At 45.5% G+C, this 19,111-nt stretch overlaps 1 pseudogene; it reads left to right on the top strand.

Moving 5' to 3' along the window:
- The first annotated feature begins 3,372 nt into the window (after nucleotides 1–3,372).
- LOC102124066 (corepressor interacting with RBPJ 1-like) lies at nucleotides 3,373–18,617 on the top strand (annotated as a pseudogene).
- Nucleotides 18,618–19,111: the final 494 nt, after the last annotated feature.

The following is a 19,111-nucleotide window of genomic DNA, read 5'->3' as shown; positions in this document are numbered from 1 at the left end:
AAATTAAACAAACCTATGTGTATTATTGCCTGAGTCCAAGAGCAAGCCTGGCCTCCCCATCTAGGCAGCAACCACTACTTTCAGCCACACAGCAGGTTCCCTCCTTAGCCACTTAGAATCCTGCCTCAGCAGAGCTGGAAGGGAACACTTCCCCCAGTGCTTATTTTGCAAACGGGGCAACTGAGGTTCAGATATTGTGACTTTTTAATTTGCCAAGGGCTTAATTAATGATAGGGCCTGAATTACAAACTGGGAAGGAAGCCTGCCCTGCTTCCAGATTCTGGGGGGCAGGAGGAAAGGAGAGGAGGGGAGAGGGGTGCCATCTTCTCCTCTCCCATTGGAAGCTCCAGTGATGGGTCCTGGTGTCCAGCACATGCTGAAAGGAAGCCTTGTCAACATAGAAGGAGATCAAGGCGGCTGGGGGGGTGCTGAAACCTCCTGTCGGGTCCAGCATCTCTGAGGAGATAGGGACGCCTCTGCTGCTGCCTCCACCCCCGCCTTGAGCTCTCTCCACTCGAATTCCGAGGGGCTTTGGAATCACTAGACTGTCTCCCGCTCCCAGGAAACCCCAGGCTTCTGTGGAGCCAGGAGGCTGGCCATCCATCATTCTTATCTCCTGGCTGTGGCGGCCCCAGGTCCCCGGCCTGGATGGGCCCAGGGGGCCAGGAGGGGCTGGGGGAGCATCGATAACAGGAAAAGCAGCTGTCCCCTGGGGGAACTTCAAAGTGCCTGGAGCTGAAATTTATGTGCAGAGGAGCTTACATTAGGGGCCAGTAGGCCATTCTTTCCACAAATATTTATTGAGTGCCTACTGTGTGCCAGGCACTGGGTTAGGGGACTCTTATGGAACCAAAGACTTTGTTTGTTAGGCTGTATGTCTACCTCAGTAGGCTAGGTTTGATGCATGGATCAATTCAATGATTCATGAAGTATTATTAAACACCCACTGTATGCTGGCTGTTTCTGGAGACCCAAGACTGCTGGAATGGTTAAATGAATCTGTGGGCGGGGTTTGATATCTGCTAACACAGTGGTGAAGAGCTTTGGAGTCAGGCAGACTGGGTCTCAGCTTTCTCAGCTGTAAAACGGGGATAAGAATAGCACCTACCTGGTAAGGGCTTGGGAGAAGAGGAAATGAAATGAGATATTCTAGGTGAGAAACTTAGCCCACTCCCAGCAGATGTTCCTCTCACAGCAATAGCCGAGATTTCTGTGACTGCAGTGGATTGTCATATGTATTTGTTTATTTCATGTTTATTTAGTACTTGCTATGTGCTGTGTCTCTAGGAGAGGCGACCAGGCAGCTTGACTTGGGAGGGTTTGCAAGAGTGTCATTCTTTTCCCGCAGGTCTCTCCTCAGCTGGGGTTTTGAGGTTGAGACGCTTGGAGTCTCGAGGTGAAAGGGATTTGAGAAGTTGCCAAGGTCAGTGCCTTCCCTGAGCCCTGTGCAAAAGCTCCTCTTTAACTTCTGCTATCTTGTCATCCAGCCTCTGCTTTCATCCTGGAGTGGGCATCTTCCTCCCTCCCCAGGCAGCCCGGGAGGAAGACCTTTCTTCCTTGGAGCTGAGATTTGCCTTCTGCTCTTTTCCTCATTGGCCTGCTAGCTCTGTCCTCTGGGCCTCTCCCCCAAACTCTCTGAGCGTCAGTTTATTCATCTATAAAATGGGAATATTAGTAGTTCCTATCCTGTAAGGTTATTGTGAGGATAAAATGAGATAAAGATTATAAAGCATTTGGCACAATGTCTGTACAGTGTCTTTAATAAGCAGTAGCCAATAACAACAAATAATGATAGCTTTGGGAATCAATAAAACAGGAACAAGGAAGAGAAGAAGGAAGAAAGAAAAAGGAGAATGGAGAGGAGGAGGAGAAGGACACGAAGGAGCAAGAAAGGCTATCAGAGCTGGACCTTCTGACGTGGAAAGCAGTTCTCAGTTTTGGGGGAACCTAAATTTGGCAAGGGAAAGCACACAGGAGTTCCAAGGATGCGTTCCAGCTCTGAAATGTAAAAGGGATGGAAACATGGTGTTATTGCACCTCTTCTCTAGCCAGTGTTGGTGTTGTTACCATGTCCATTTCACAGATGAGCAAGCCAAGGCCCTTGAAAGTGAAATGATTTGTTCAAGGCTTGGAGCTAGGGAGCGCTGAGCATTGCCAAGGACTGTTGTCTCTCCTCCCCCTCCCCTCCCCAAGGCAGCAGTGGGGAGCTCCCCACGGACAGTGTGATATGTTGAATTGTGTCCCCCCCGACCCCACCAAATTAATATGTTGAAACCCTGCCTTAGTCTGTTCAAGATGGCATAGACTGGGTGGCTGAAACTACAGACTTTTTTTCTCCAAGTTCTGGAAGCTGAGAGGTCCACCTTAAGGCACGGGCAGATTCAGGGTCTGGTGAGGTCTGCTAATGGTTCATGGATGACCGTCTTCTCGCTGCGTCCTCGCACAGTGGAAGGGCCGGAGGAGCTCCGTGGGGTCATTTATGTGGGGGCACTAACCCCATCCAGGAGGGCTCTGCCCTCTTGACCTAATCGCCCACCAAAGGCCCCATTTTCTCATCCCATTAAAATGGGGGGTAGGCCGGGCGCGGTGGCTCAAGCCTGTAATCCCAGCACTTTGGGAGGCCGAGACGGGCGGATCACGAGGTCGGGAGATCGAGACCATCCTGGCTAACACGGTGAAACCCCGTCTCTACTAAAAAATACAAAAAACTAGCCGGGCGAGGTGGCGGGCGCCTGTAGTCCCAGCTACTGGGGAGGCTGAGGCAGGAGAATGGCGTAAACCCGGGAGGCGGAGCTTGCAGTGAGCTGAGATCCGGCCACTGCACTCCAGCCTGGGCGGCAGAGCGAGACTCCGTCTCAAAAAAAAAAAAAAAAAAAAAAAAAATGGGGGGTAAAGTTCAACATCTGAATTTGAGGGGGGCACACTATTCAGTCCAGGGCCTCGGAATGTGGCTTCATTTGGAGCGAGGGTCTTCATAGAGCTAATCAAGTTAAAACGAGGTCGTCAATGTGGGCCTCAATCCAGTACGACTGGAGTCCTTATAAGAAGGGGAAGTTTGGACACAGAGATATGCATAGAGGGAAAATGATGTCCAGACCCAGGAAGATGAGGGAAAATCCGGAAACACAGGGAGAAGCAGCCTATAAGCTGATGAGAGAGGCCTCAACAGATCCTTTTCTCACAGCCCTCAGAAGGAACCAACCTTGCCAACACATTGGCCTCAGATTTTTATCCTCCAGAATGGTGAGAACTGTGGTTTCAGCCTCCCAGTCTGGGGTACTTTGTCACAGCAGTCATAGGAACCGGTACAGACAGTGTGGGACCCCCGGACAGTCTGTGCAGCCAGCACTGAGGGGGTCCCCTGAGGCCTGCCAGCCCTGCCTGCCCCTGAGGGAGAGGCAGGTGTGTGGTGTGAAGATACTTGACTCCTTTTCAGAGCCCGGGATGCTGGGCCGAAGCCGGGAGACAGAAAGGCAAGCCCTCACCCAGATCTTTTGCCTCATGGTGGCTCTCTGAGAAGGTAAGACACATTTTCCTGGTGCCTCCCCAAGGAAGTCCTGCTGGATCAACCTCACCTGCTGCTGGGGAGGCTGCCATCCTTCAGGAAGACCTGCCAGGCTCAACCTCCCTGAGGCTGGGGATTTTTCAGAGATTCTGAAAATTATCAAGCTGGCTATGTCCATTCCGTCCTCTTTCTGTGATCTTTTTCTTCCTCCTCATATTATTTATTTATTTATTTTGAGACAGAGTCTCACTCTGTTGCCCAGGCTGGAGTGCAGTGGTACGATCTCGGCCCACTGCAACCTCTGGCTCCCAGGTTCAAGCGATTCTCCTGCCTCAGCCTCCTGAGTAGCTAGGATTACAGGCACGTGCCACCATACCCGGCTAATTTTTGTATTTTCAGTAGAGATGGGGTTTCACCATGCTGGCCAGGCTGGTCTCAAACTCCTGACCTCAGGTGATCCACCCATCTCGGCCTCCCACAGTGTTGGTATTACAGGTGTGAGCCACCGTGCCCGACCATTTCTTCCTCCTTTTCATTTTTCTTCTTTCCTCCTGGCTGTGCTCTGCAAATCCCCACCCTCCTCCACATCTCACTCCAAGACTGCTTTCTCCCAGCTCCCCCTTCGCCCAGGACACCCTCACCTGGTGGCTCTGCAGCAAAGCCCAAGGCTGCCTTGCAGATGGAGGCAGGAGAAGTCTAAGCTCACTACCTTGGAGCTGAGAAGAAATTATCCAGAGCTGGTTTCTCCTCCCACCTCCTAAAGAGCCCTGCTCTTGTCCCTGGCCTGGATACATGATTATATTTTGCTTTAATTGCATTAAAGCAAATGACTATGTCCCCCTGTGGTTTCGATCAGGTCAGGGATTTGATAATCGATCCTGGCACAGTCTAGACAGGAGTCACTTTGAAGCTGTTTTTAGCAGGATGAGAACAAACAATGTTTCTAAAGTGGCCACATTAGGCAAACATGCTGGTGGGACATCTTTTGGGGAGAGAGTGTGCCCTGGCTCCAGGCAGCCTGCTGACTGGACCCCTAGACCCCTGGAAAGGGGTGTGGACTACTCTCCCTGGACAGTAAGAAACTTTAAGTAGAGGTACTGTATGCTTAGGCCTCCCATGATGTGAAACTTGGTCCAGGTGCCTTTTCCAGAAAGCCAGTCTTGACTGATGCCACCTGACTCAGGGCCTAAAGGTAGCATAGTTCAGTGTGAGATGTTCTGTCCTGGAGATGGAAGAAAGGTCAAATTCATACAGGGCAATGCAAAAGGTAGACTCATATCTTGCAAAATTATTCTCTCTTCAATATTCTTTCAATCTTTTAAATTTCATTAAAAGGAAAGCCTCAGTGTGGTGCTAGTCTGTTTTATGTATTTAAATAAATACATAAATTTAGAGACAGCGTCTGGCTGTGTTGCCCAGGCTGGAGTGCAGTAGCACAATCACAGCTCACTGCAGCCTAGAACTCCTGGGCTCAAGTGATCCTTCTGCCTCAACCTCCTAATTAGCTAGGACCACAGGTGCACACCACCATGCCCAGCTAATTGTTTTATTTTTTTAAGAGATGGGGTCTGGCTATGCTACCCAGGCTGGTCTCAAACTCTTGGCCTCAAGCGATCCTCCTGCCTCAGCCTTCCAAAGTGCTGGGATTATGGTGCCAGGCCTAGTTTGTCTTTAATACCTCTCTAATGTTTGCTAATCTCCCCTTCTAACAAAGAGGGCAGGACTAGGGATCTGCAGGTTAAGATTGAGCTAGATCTTAATAACACTGTTTTCAATGAATGTATTTTCTACAATGAAAATACATCTTTCAAATGATACTAGTTTTTCCTTTATGGAAAGTGAACCGTTGTTCAAGTACAATTAAGGCAAAAATTCTGAAGGATGGATGTTTAGGAGACGGTGATGTGGGGCTCTTTCACACACAGATCTGATGCTAGCTCTCCACTTGCCCGCTGTGTGGCTTCCGGAAGACTGCTTTGCTCTCTGAGCCTCGGCTTCTCTGTGTAAAATGAAGTCAATGATTCTGCTGCGTAGGGTTATGGTGTGGACTTTCTGAGAGCATGTTGGCGTGCAAGGAATCTGGATAGTGCTTAGCATAGAGTCTGCACTCTGCCTGGTGGCCCTGTCATCCTTATAGGGGCTGCTGCTTTTCTCAGCCATTCACAGAGCCTTTGCTGGTCCCACAGTTGAAACTGACTAAGCTCTGGGCTTCTGTGGAAACAAAAGGAACCTGGAGCCCCCAGCCATGCTCTGGCTCGAGCTCCCTGGCCTGGGGCCTGTCCCTTCCCCTTGTGGGGTTCACTTCCCTCATCTGTCAGCAGCAGCTCTGACCAAATGCTTTCTAAGATCGCTTGCAGCTCTGACTTAAGAGTATTTTGAGCAATAAGCAGGGAGTGACAATTCCATGAGAGAAGAGTCTCGACTTTACCAAATGTGTTGTGTGCTACTCTCAACTTGCAAGCTGATGTGTGGACCAGCAGCATCGGTCTTGTGGGAGAGTCTTAGAAATGCATGCTCAGGCCCCACTCAGCCTTCCTGAATCAGAATCTGCATTTTAACAAGATGTCCAGGTGGTTTGTATGCAGAACCCCACACCCAGTCTGAAACGAGAATTTAAGACACTTTTAGATCTTCACAGATATTGATATACTTTCAAGGGATTTTAAAAAACAGTAAACATGAGCCTGGGCACCATGGTGAGACCTCAACTCTACAAAATTAAAGAATTAGCTGGGAGTGGTGGTGTTTGCCTTTGGTCTCAGCTAGTCTGGAGGCTGAGGTGGGAGGATCACTTGAACCCAGGAGGTTGAGACTGCGGTGAGCTGTGCTCACACCACTGCATTCCAGCCTGGCCGACAAAGTGAGATCCTGTCTCAAAAAAACAACAACAAAAAAACCCACCCCCAAGCAGTGAGCGTGTATGTAATTTCCTCCCCTGCTCCAAAACAATAAAGGTGTCGCAAAACTATTGAACTGAGTCAACCTAGTTAAGAGAGAAAATGATGTATGTAAATCTGATGAATAGCTTTTTTTCAGGGAATTTTCTTTCCATGTAAATTAAGCTCCCCCACTTTCCATGTCAGCCAGGCTGGCCTCTTCCTAGTGAGTGCCTCCCTCACACCTGACTCCTGGAGGGTGAAGCATGTGTGTGTGTATGTGTGTGTGTCTGTGTTTTGACCGAGTGTCTGTGTCTTGCAGCCGATCCAAAAAGCCGATCCAAAAAATTTTCAGCTAAGTCAGCAAAATTTCCTGGAAATAAACTAGATTACCAAGGGCTTCAGGGTGAGCTCGAGGGGAGCAGGGGGAACCCCAACTCTGATAAACCAAAGCAGCGTGTTCTGTTGTGTGGGCGAGCCAGGCATCCTGGCCTCCCAATCAGGCCCTTCTCCTGGATGGCTTCCTGCTTCTTCCTTCACATTCAGCCTCCAACGGCGCTCTGCTTCTCCTCGTCGCCAAAATCAAAGCCCCAGACAGTGGACCATCCACTTGGAAGAATTTATCCCAAAGAGGTAATCATGATGTCACCAAATATCTTCTTACAAGATTGTTTATCACATGCTGTTGATAAAAGTGAAGATGCCAGAAAAAAAAAATCAGTGTCTAAGAATAGGGGCCTGAAGTTGCTTAGAAATATTATTTTAGTACTACAGACAACGTCTGGTAGCACTTACGCCCAGGAGTCCACAGATCTGGACTCCAGTGATATTTTAAGGCTATTTGATTTATCTAATCCTCAGTTTCTCAGATATAAAATGGGGATGATAATGAAACTAAATTCATTTTCTTGTGTTGAGTATCAAACAAGGATGCATGGGAAACATTTAACACTGTGTTTAGTGCACGGTAAGCAGTTGGTAAATGTCAGTTTGCTGTGCTGCTGTTCAGACATAAAAATGTTGTAGGCTGGGCGCAGTGGCTCATGCCTGTAATCCCAGCACTTTGGGAGGCTGAGGCGGGTGGATCACCTGAGGTCAGGAGTTTGAAACCAGCCTGGCCAATGTGGTGAAATCCCATCTCTACTAAAAATACAAAAGTTAGCTGGGTGTGGTGGCATGCACCTGTAATCCCAGCTACGTGGGAGGCAGGAGGATCACTTGAACCTGGAAGATGGAGGTTGCAGTGAGCCAAGATGGTGCCACTGCACTCCAGCCTGGGTGACAGAATGAGGCTCTGTCAAAAAAAAAAAAGTTGTAGATAAATATTAATTATATGAAAAGATATTTGTGACACAGCAAAAGTGAAAAAAAAATTATAACACAGCATGATCCATTTTGTAAGTATATGTGTATCTATTTGCCTTTAAAACAGAATGGAACAGTGGATATGAAGTGGAGATGTGGTACTAAAGGAATGGGAAGCTGCTGGCCATTGTATAACCCTTCCTCAGGCTCACTCCTATCATCTCTGCCAGAGAGTGCCAGGAAAAATCAGACTCGGACCGATCTTTGATAATTACACTAAAATATAAAACAAAAGTGATATCTGTGGAATGCTTACTTAGAGTCAGGCACTCTCCAGGTGTCCTAGCTAGTTTGTTCTTCACAGCTACCTATGAGGTGGATACTATTAGTATTCACATTTTACAGATGCGGCAACTGTGGTAGAGAGGGGGCTGATTAGTAATTTGCCTAAGGTCTCACAGTCAGTTCTCACAGCCAGAAAGAGGTTAGAGAGGGATTCAAGCCCAGATTCTTTTTATTTTTATTTTTTTGAGACAGGGTCTCACTCTGTTGCCCAGGCTGGGGTGCAGTGGTGCAATCTCAGCTCACTGCTGCCTCTACCTCCTGAGTTCAAGTGATTCTCCTGCCTCAGCCTGCTGAGTCACTGGGATCATGGGCGTGTACCATCACACTGGCTAATCTTTTGTATTTTTAGTGGAGACAGGGTTTCAACATGTTGGCCAGGCTGGTCTTGAACACCTGACGTCAAGTGATCCCCCAACCTCAGCCTCCCAAAGCCCTGGGATTACAGGTGTGAGCCACCACACCTGGCCCAAACCCAGGCTTTTAACCACTACGCTATAGTGTCTCTCAGGTGCCTCATTTTACAAATGAGAAAACCGAGGCTGAGATGCAGAGTGTGTGGCCCAATGCTACACAGTGAAGTAGTGGCAAAGCAGGCACTAGGACTCAGGCATCCAGATGTCAGGCTTTTAGGCTCCTCAGCGCCCCCATTGGGCAGGCCCTCGGGCTGGGTGGAGGGCACCTGGGCAGCTCGAGTCTCTATTCCTCTGCAGCCTGATGGCAGAGAAGCCAGGAAGGGGAGCAAAGAAGGCAGTTCATGAAATGCCTGCTCCCTCAGCCCCAGGGCACTGCGCCCTGCTCTAAATCCTGTGTAATTTAAGGCAAATGTAATCCATATGGCTCTGATTCATTTACACTTAAATCTTCAAAATATTGTGTTTTAAGAGCTGTGACTTACAAAGCCTTCAGAACCTGTTAAATAAGATTCAGCCCCCCCGTCCCTCCTCCCCTCCCACCCCTAGTCCAGCCTCTCTCCCCTTCCCCCATCTCAACTGAGGCGCACAACAGCATCTGGCAGGCTGTAAAGAAACTCCAAGTTCAGACTTGGAAACTTGCAGTCATCAGGATGTTCAAAGTGGCACTATTTGTAAACCTAAAAAATTGGAAACAATTTAAACGTCCATCAAATTCATACAATGTAATACCACACAGTAGTGAAAACAAATAAGACCTTCACATATCAAAATGGGTGGATCTCACAGACATATTGTTGAGGAAAAAACAAGCTGCAGGTTAGTTCGTAATGTGATACCAATTATAGAATATTTAGTTTGTTTTTGTTTGTTTATTTTTTTGAGATGGAGTCTTGCTCTGTTGCCCAGGCTGGAGTGCAGTGGCTCAATCTCGGCTCACTGCAACCTCTGCCTCCTGGGCTCAAGTGATTCTCATGTCTCAGCCTTCTGAGTAGCTGGGATTACAGGTGCCCACCATTACGCCTGGCTAATTTTTTTGTATTTTTAGTAGAGACGGGGTTTCCCAAGTGCTGGGATTATAGGCATGAGCCACTGTGCCTGGCCTATTTTTTTTTTCTTTTTTCCCTGTGACCTAGGCTGGAGTGCAGTGGTGCAACGACAGCTCACTGCAGCCTCTAACTCCTGGGCTCAAGGGATCCTCCTGCCTTTCAGCCTCCTGAGTAGCTGCAGCTACAGGACCACCTGCACTGGCTTTTTTCATTCTCTCTCTATCTCTGTCTTTAATATATATTTAGAGATACATGTAGATAATGTGAGTACATGGGTGTTTACTATGTTATTTGTCCTTTTTATAATTTTGAAAAAATACATAATCAAAATTTCAAAAGATCCTAGACTTAGTTCACCAAAATAAGTTACCTTTTGTATTAACGAGTTCAATTTCCTCATTTCACAGATGGGAAATTTAATATTTATTAACTACGTAACACTTAATGAATACTTACTAGCCAGGCACACCCTTATTTCGTTAAGCTACACGCCAGCTAATGTAGCATGTGCCAAACAATGTTGACATGGTTTGGATGTTTGTCCTGTCCAAATCTCATGTTGAAATGTGACCTCCAGTGTTGGAGGTGGGGCCTAGTGGGAGGTGATTGGATCATGGAGGCGGGTCCCTTATGAATGGTTTGGTGTCATCCCGTGGGTGATGGGTGAATTTTTGCTCAGTTAGTTCACACGAGATCTGGTTAAGAGTATCTCACCCCACCCTTGCCCCTGTTCTCTCTTCGCCTTCTGCCAAGATTGGAAGCTTCCTGAGGTTCTCAACAGAAACAGATGCTGAAGCCATGCTTATTCAGCCTGCAGAACTGTGAGCCAATTAAACCTCCTTTCTTTATAAATTACCCAGTCTCAGGTACTTCTTTACAGCAATACAAAAACATATAATAAAAATATACTGTTGTTTTCATTTTACAGATGAGGAAACAGGCCCAGAAGCATCTTCAAGGTCATGTAACTTGTAAACCAAGTTGATTTGTAAGAATACAAATTGCGACATTCTCTTTCCCAGCCTTACACACGGGATCGCATTCTGTTGATCTGGGTGTTGTTATTTGTTCTTTCCCTACAGTTCTTTGAATTAGGTTTCATTTTTACCAATTTTACTGATGAAGAAAGAGGCTCAGAGCAGTCAAGTGGCCTGCTAAGGGTTATTCTGGAGTTAATCTGTTGTTCAGGGAGCCTCCTGACTCCTTGCACAGTGCTTTTTCCTTATCAGGCTTTGTCTGGAACAAGATGGCCATATTTACCATTACATTTTACTCTTCTGAAGTTCTTTGCAATTTGGTTACTTCCAATGGGAATAAAGCCCCACAAGCTGCTTTGGCCGGGTCTGGGGCACAGAGCTGTATGGAAGGAGAGAACCTGATAAACCTTAGGTCTTGTGATCAAGGGAGCCATCCTCAACTCCACTTTCATTCACGCCCCATACCCACTCTCTCTCAGTCACAGTCCCTGTGGGAAAAAGGTGGCACACTCAAACGGGAGTTTAATACTTGACTATACACAAATTTATGGACAGAGTTGAGGAAAAGCAACAGGTTATACTGCAGTCCTCTGGGACTGGCACGAGCTGGGAGCTGTTAGCACCTAGGTCTGGGTGGCCAAGGGTGGAGGCCATTATCCAACCCACAGGAGCAGCTTTTCTGGAGCGGGCTGCCTGATTTGAGGCGCTCAGCCAAACCAGCAAGGAGGGAGTCAGGGAAATATACCCCCACCTCACACTCCTCCTGCCTTCGGATCCTTTGCCAATACTCCTTTTGGCCAAACCAAGTGGGAAACAGAGGGCAGAAGAGATTGTTGATGCAGTTCACACAAGTCACCTCCCAGGGCACAGAGCCGGGTGGGAGGAGCTGGACAGTGAGTCCAGAGGGACAATCAGAGACATCCACACGTCCCGCAGTGGGTCTGGCTTTCCTTCAAACCCCTGTAGACTCTGACCATTTCTTACCACCTCCACAGCTGGTTCCTGGTCTGAGCCACAATCCCCTTCACTGGATCACTGCAATAGGCTCCCAGCAGGTCTCTCAGCTTCTCCAATCTGTTCTTAACTTAGCAGTCAGAGTCATTCTTGTAAACTCTAAAATCAGGCCATGTCACTTCTGTGCTCAATGCCCTCAAAGTAGAGAAAAATCAAAGTCCTTACAATATTCCACAAGGCCCTGCACAACCTGTCATTTCCCCATCACCTCTTGACCTCATGTCCCCATTTTTCTCCATTCTTCACTCTGCTGCAGCCATACTCAACTCTCTCTCTCTCTCTCTCTCTTTTTTTTTTTTTTTTTAGAAAAAGTCGTTTCCCTCTGTCACCCAGGCTGGAGTGCAGTGGTGTGATCTCAGCTTGTCTGGAAGAAGCCCTCCTGGGTTAAAGTGATTCTCCTGGCTCAGCCTCCCGAGTAGCTGGGACTACAGGCACGTGCCACCATGCCGGGATAATTGTTTTTTTTTTTTTTTGAGATGGAGTCTTGCTCTGTCGCCCAGGCTGGAGTGCAGTGGCCGGATCTCGGCTCATTGCAAGCTCTGCCTCCCGGGTTTATGCCATTCTCCTGCCTCAGCCTCCCGAGTAGCTGGGACTACAGGCGCCCTCCACCTCGCCCGGCTAGTTTTTTTTTGTATTTTTCAGTAGAGACGGGGTTTCACCGTGTTAGCCAGGATGGTCTCGATCTCCTGACCTCGTGATCCGCCCGTCTCGGCCTCCCAAAGTGCTGGGATTACAGGCTTGAGCCACTGCGCCTGGCCTTTTTTTTTGTATTTTTAGTGGAGATGGGGTTTCGCCATGTTGGCCAGGCTGGTCTTGAACACCTGACCTCAGGTCATCCACCCGCCTCGGCCTCCCAAAGTGCAGGGATTATAGATGTGAGCCACCGCGCCCGGCCTCCTTTGCTCTTCTTTGAATACACCAAGAAAGTTCATGCTTTAGGGCTTTGCTGATCCCTCTGCCTGGAATGTTCTCCCTTCCTCCTCCATCAAGCCTTTACTCAAGTGTCTCCTGCCGAATGAGACCTACTCTGACACCCCTTTTAACATTGCAAACTGGCTCTACCTCCACATTCCTGATCCCAGTAACCCTGCTCTAATTTTCTTTTCCTCATATCGCTTGTCATCTTTTAACATGCCAAACAATTTACTTACTTGTTACTTTTTTTTTTGAGATTGAGTCTCTTGACCTCATGTCCCCATTTTTTGCCATTCCTCACTCTGCTGCAGTCATACTATCATCTTTTTTTTGAGACAAAGTCATCTCCCTCTGTCACCCAGGCTGGAGTGCAGTGGTGTGATCTCGGCTCACTGCAACCTCTGTCTCCCGAGTTCAAGTGATTCTCCTGCCTCAAACTCTGGAGTAGCTGGGATTACAGGCACTTGCCACCACACCCAGCTAACTTTTGTATTTTTTTTTTTTAGTAGAGATGGGGTTTTACCATGTTGGTCAGGATAGTCTCGATCTCCTGACCTTGTGATTTGACCGCCTTGGCCTCCCAGAATGCTGGGATTACAGGCGTGAGCCACTGTGCCCAACCTATTTGTTACATTAATTGTTGTTTCTCCCCACTAGAAAGCAAGCCTTAAGAGTCTAGAGCTCTGTTTTGTTCATCAGCGTGTGTCTCCAGAACATGGGAAATAGTAAGTAGTTGTTCAATACATAATTACTGAGTGTTGTTTAATGAATAAAATGAGGTTGAAAAAAGATTAATTTGAAGATTTTCCAATTAGAAAAGGGAAGAGAATGGGTAGAGCCAGTGAGATTAGAGGGTCCTATATAAGTAAGCAGAAGAAAAAAAAACCAAACAGTTAACATGGATTTATTGATCATCTACTGTACTGTTAAAAGTAGTGAAAATATAATTTAAAAATAAGGCCAGATGTGGTGTCTCATGCCTGTAATCCCAGCACTTTGGGAGGCTGAGGCAGGAGGATCACTTGAGTCCAGGAGTTTGAGACCATCCTAGGCAACATAGAATTTAAAAAATTTTTTTTGAGATGGAGTTTCACTCTATCGCCCAGGCTAGAGTGCAGTGGTGTGATCTCAGCTCATTGCAACCTTCCACCTCCTGGGTTCAAATGATTCTCCTGCCTCAGCCTCCTGAGTAGCTAGGATTACAGGCACGCACCACCATGCCTGGCTACTTTTTTTTGTATTTTTAGTACAGATGGGGTTTCACCATGTTGGTCAGGCTGGTCTCGAACTCCTGACCTTGTGATCTGCCTGCCTTGGCCTCCCAAAGTGCTGGGATTATAGGCATGAGCCACCGCACCAGGTCGGAATACTCCATCTTAAAAAAAAAATTAGCCAGGTTTGGTGGCATGCACCTGTAGTCCCAGCTACTTGGGAGACTGAGGTGTAAGGATCCTTGACACTGAGGGGTCAAGACTGCAGTAGGCCATTATAGCACTACTGCACTCTAGCTAGGGTGACAGAGAGATTCTGATTCAAAATAATAATAATTAATATACCATTCGTAAGTGGTAACAAAAACTGTAGAGTATTTAGGAAGTATTTGAGGATACTTAAGACCTGTATGGAAAAAAATTGAAACCTCAAATAAAAAATAGAGAATATAATCAAAATGAGAAAGACACACTGTATTCTTGGGAGGAATAAGTCGATATCATAAAAAATTAATTTTCTCCAAATTAATATATATATTCAATTTAATCACATTCAAAATTGAATAGTTTTTTTTTTTTTTCTGGGAAGCTGATACACTTACTGCTAAATGTTTGTGGATGAATAAAGATCTACAAGATAGAGTAAAGGGAAGGGGAGGTACCTGCCCTACCAGATGCTAAGGCATATTACAAAGCCATGGAAATAGTGATATTGGCACCAGGTCAGATGAATCAGTGGAACACGAGATCAATGGAACAGAATAAAGAGTTCAGAGATAGTTCCATGTGGAAACTTAATATATGTAATGATGTTACCCCAGATCATTGGGGAAGGGTAATCATTCTTCCTCCCCCAGTGATCTGGGGTAAAGTCTTTGTATTTAGTAGTAGATTCTGTTGGAAAAACTGGCTCCTAAGTGAGGAAAATTAAACTGGATTTCTATTTGACACCATATTCAAAAGTGAACTTCAAATAGAGTGAAACCCTAAGAGTAAAAGGTAATACTATAAAATTAATAGAAGAAAATGTAGCGTATATTTGGGATCTAGAGGGCTTCCAGCTTTTGGTAAAGATTAAGAGTAGCTTGTATCGGGCTGATTCTCCTGTCAATAACATTATAGACTTTTAACAGAATATAATAAATGACTATTTGAAGACACTGGAGAATGACTAAAGCAGGCAGAAACTGTATGTATATAATTGTAGAAAGAAGAAAAAGCGTACTGAGTGCGATCTACTTTTATCTGGCTTTTACCCTGAGGTCGCTCACCATTTGAGTGGTCTATGGGGTGGAGCTCATGCAGAAAGTGGCAGCCTTATTGGGCTTGTAGAGTCAGAAGAGTGCAGGGTTGCGAGAGCAGCTGGAACTTGAGGGGGGAAATCACAGAATAAGCCACAGAAAAGAGAATCCGAAAATACATACAAAAATTTCCTTCTAATTTATAGCCAACCCTTGAACTGGTCACATGCAGGGTAAGATTCCAAAAAACTCCTGGGAAAACAACAGCTGGAAGGCTGAAAGAGCTGAGCAGAAATTTTAGCAGCTGCTCTGCCCTGGGAATATAGAGTTTGCAGTTAAAATTCTGCCAAATTGGAGAGACTTGGCAAACACTCCTGGCTTTTGATTGACACCCCAGAAGGGGTGTCAGACCTTAGGAGTTGAGACCATGTCCCAGGACTAAGGGTTGCAGCAATCTGAGTCTCTGCTAGAATGAAACTCAACACTTTTCAATCTGAGGGCCTCGGCAAATTCAATGCACAAAGAAAAAAACAACAAGATGCTTATAGTTACTCAACATGTTTTAATCCATGAGACTTAGTGAACTAAAAGCATAAAGAAAAATCAACAAGTCTGGGCATGGTGGCTCACGCCTGTAATCCTAGCACTTTGGGAGGCTGAGGCAGGTGGATGGCTTGAGCCCAGGAGTTTGAGACCAGCCTGGGCAACTTGGTGAAACCCCATCTCTACAAAAATAATAATAATAATAATAATAAAATAGCAAGATGCATCATAATTATCAAAGATAAGGAGAAAATCTTAAAATCAGCCATGGGGAAAAAAGCCACATTATATATAGGGGATGATAATGATAATGATAAGAATATTGGTTGAGTTGACTTTTCATGAGGAACAATTGAGGCCAGAAGACAATGGAACAATATGCTCCATTTGCTGGAAAAAAAAAAAAAAAAAAAAGTCAAGCTAGAAGTCTATGTTGACCATAAACATCTTTTTTATTTTTTGAGTCTTCCTCTGTTGCTTGAGTCTTCCTCTGTTGCCCAGGCTGGAGTGCAGTGGCATGATCTCAGCTGACTGCAACCTACGTCTCCCAGGTTCAAGCAATTCTCCTGCCTTAGCCTCCCTAGTAGCTGAGATTACAGTCGCACGCCACCACACCTGGTTAATTTTTTTTTGTATTTAGTAGAGATGGGGTTTTGCCATGTTGTTCAGGCTGGTCTTGAACACCTGACCTCAGACGATCCACCCTCCTTGGCCTCCCAAAGTGTTAGGATTACAGGCGTGAGCCACTATGCCCAGCCCGACCATAAACATCTTTATAAAATTAAGGTGAAATATAAGCATCTTCAAATAAGCAAGTACTGTTAGAATTTATCTCCAGCAGACCTACATCATAAGAAATTCTAAGGAAGTTTTTCAGGCTTAAGGGAAAATTCAGACCAGATGAAAAATCACACATATAGGATGAAATGAAGACTGTTAGAAATGGTAAACATGTAAGTTAACATTAAAATTATTATTTTTCTTTTCTTAAATTATTTAAAATTCATTTAATAATTTTAAAGCAAAAATAATGACAGCTTATTGTGGGATTTATAATATATGTAGAAGGAAGCTATATAATAGTAAAGAAGAGAAGAGGGAGTATGAATGTAACTAAGATAAGATTCTTACCTTATATGTGAAGTGGAATAATACCAATTTTAAGAGTGTGGGCCGGGCATGGTGGCTCATGACTGTAATCCCAGAACTTTGGGAAGCCGAGGCAGGAGGATGACCTGAGGTCAGGAGTTCAAGACCAGCCTGGCCAACATCGTGAAACCCCATCTCTACAAAAATACAAAAATTAGCCAGGCCTGATGGCAGGTGCCTGTAATCCCAGCTACTCAAGAGGCTGAGGCGGGAGAATCGCTTGAACCCAGGAGATGGAGGTTGCAGTGAGTCGAGATCACGCCACTGCACTCCAACCTGGTGACCGAGCGAGACTCCATCTAAAGAAAAAAAAGAGTGTTATAAGTTATGGATGTAATTCCTAGAGCCATCATTTAAAAAATATACAGTGGTGGCAGTTCCGGTTAGGAGGTTGAGTTTGTTTATGTTGCTTACAGATTTAGCTGCTGCTTTCCCCAGCTCCAGCTCCAAGATGAGAAAATCCTTCACCAACTTCATGTGCAAGAAGGACTTTCATCCTGCCTCCAAATCCAACATCAAAAAACTATGGATGGCAAAACAGAAAATATATGATAAGAAGAAACAAGAAGAATTAATGCAGCAATTTCTTATAGAACAAGAATCATATGGTAATAGATTGCTTATGGGAGATGAGCATGTAAAGAATGGCCTTAATTTCATGTATGAAGCCCCATCAGGAGCTAAAAAAGAAAACAAAGAGAAAGAAGAAACAGAAGGAGAGACTGAATACAAATTTGAATGACAGAAAGGAGCCACACGAGAAAAATATGCCAAAGATGACATGAACATCAGAGATCAGCCCTTGGGTATTCAGGTTCGAAATGTGTAGTGCATTAAATGTCACCGATGGGGTCATGTCAACACAGATCAAGAATGTCCTTTGTTTGGTCTTTCTGAAATCAATGCAAGTTCCGTTCTTGCTGATGGTTCAGGGCCATCGATGCATCCCTTGGAGCTAATAGCCAAGATGAGAAACAGTGGGTTTGCATTGAAAGGAAATATACTGGGGAGAAACTTGACGGCAAATGATCGATCCATCACAAGAGTATGTTGCAAGTGAGGGTGAAGAAGATCCAGAAGTTGAATGCTTAAAGTCACTAACAACTAAACAAAAACAGAAACTTCTTAGGAAATTAGATCGACTGGAGAAGAAAAAAAAAAGAAAAAAGAAAGTTTCAGAAGAGCAGAAGTAAACACAAAAAACATAAATCCTTTTCCTCTTTCTCGTCTTCCTCCTCCTCCTCCTCTTCCTCTACTAAGACTTCAGAAAGCAGTAGTGAGAGTGAGAATGACAATAAAGAAAAAAAATAGGAAGAAAAGAAAAGCAAGCGTTCAGGGCATATCACACAGTGATTCTGAAGAGAAGGACCTGTGTAAGAAGAGAAAACTTCATGAAGAACTTTCTGGCAGTCACCATAACCAGGAAAAAGCCAAGGAAAAGCTCAGGTTCTTAAAACACGAGAGTTCTAGGGAGAATAGCAAATGGAGCCATTCCGATTCTGACAAAAAGTCCGCAAGCCATAATTATAGCCCAGAGAAGAGAGGCTCTGAAAGAAATGAGGGGAGGTCAAGACCAGCCTGGCCAATGTGGATGGCAGAACAGCCTGTAATCCCAGCACTTTGGGAGGCCGAGGCGGGCGGATCACGAGGTCAGGAGATCGAGACCATCCTGGCTAACACAGTGAAACCCCGTCTCTAATAAAAACATAAAACATTAGCTGGGTGTGGTGGCGGGTGCCTGTAGTCCCAGCTACTCGGGAGACCGACGTAGGAGAATGGCGGGAACACAGGAGGCAGAGCTTGCAGTGAGCCAAGATCACACCACTGCACTCCAGCCTGGGGGACAGAGTGAGACTTCGTCTCAATAAAAAACAAAAAACAAAAAACAAAAAACAAACAAAAAAAGACTAATTTTAATTACTCACTCTGTAAACTGTCGATTCAAGTACAAAACTACATGAGTACCGTAAGAATGAATTTTGCAAATATTTATAAGTAAGCTACTTTGGGGCTGTAGAAATATCTTCTGTTGGTAACTGTTTCTTGTACCCTATACCAGATAAAAACCACGTATAACTCTGTGACATTTTCTTTGTTCTGAAACATCATTAAAAGAATGACAATAAAAATATATATACATACATGTATATACCTAGTGTCATATAGCTAAAAAGTCATTAGAGTAAACTAGATGGGGTTCTAAAAAAGTACTTAATTAGACCAAGAAAGCGGGAAAAAGAGAACAAAGAACAGAGGGACAAAATGGAAACTGACAACATAGTAGACTTAAGACCTAACCCCAAACTTTTGCTTTGAGAGGGAGTTTCACTTTATTGCCCAGGCTGGAATGCAGTGGTGTGGTATCAGCTCACTGCAACCTCTGTCTCCTGGGATCAAGCGGTTTTTCTGTCTCAGCCTCCCGAGTAGCTGAGATTCAGGTGCATGCCACCATACCTGGGTAATTTTTGTATTTTTAGTAGAGACAGGGTTACGCCATGTTGGCCAGGCTGGTCTTGAACTCCTGACCTCAAGTGATCCACCCACTTCGGCCTTCCAAACTGCTGGGAACGA

The sequence above is a fragment of the Macaca fascicularis genome, chromosome 6, assembly GCF_037993035.2.
Source record: "Macaca fascicularis isolate 582-1 chromosome 6, T2T-MFA8v1.1".
NCBI classification, from domain to species: Eukaryota; Metazoa; Chordata; class Mammalia; order Primates; family Cercopithecidae; genus Macaca; species Macaca fascicularis.
The sequence above is the reverse complement of the archived record's forward strand: the minus strand, read 5'-3'. Positions and strand labels throughout refer to the sequence as shown.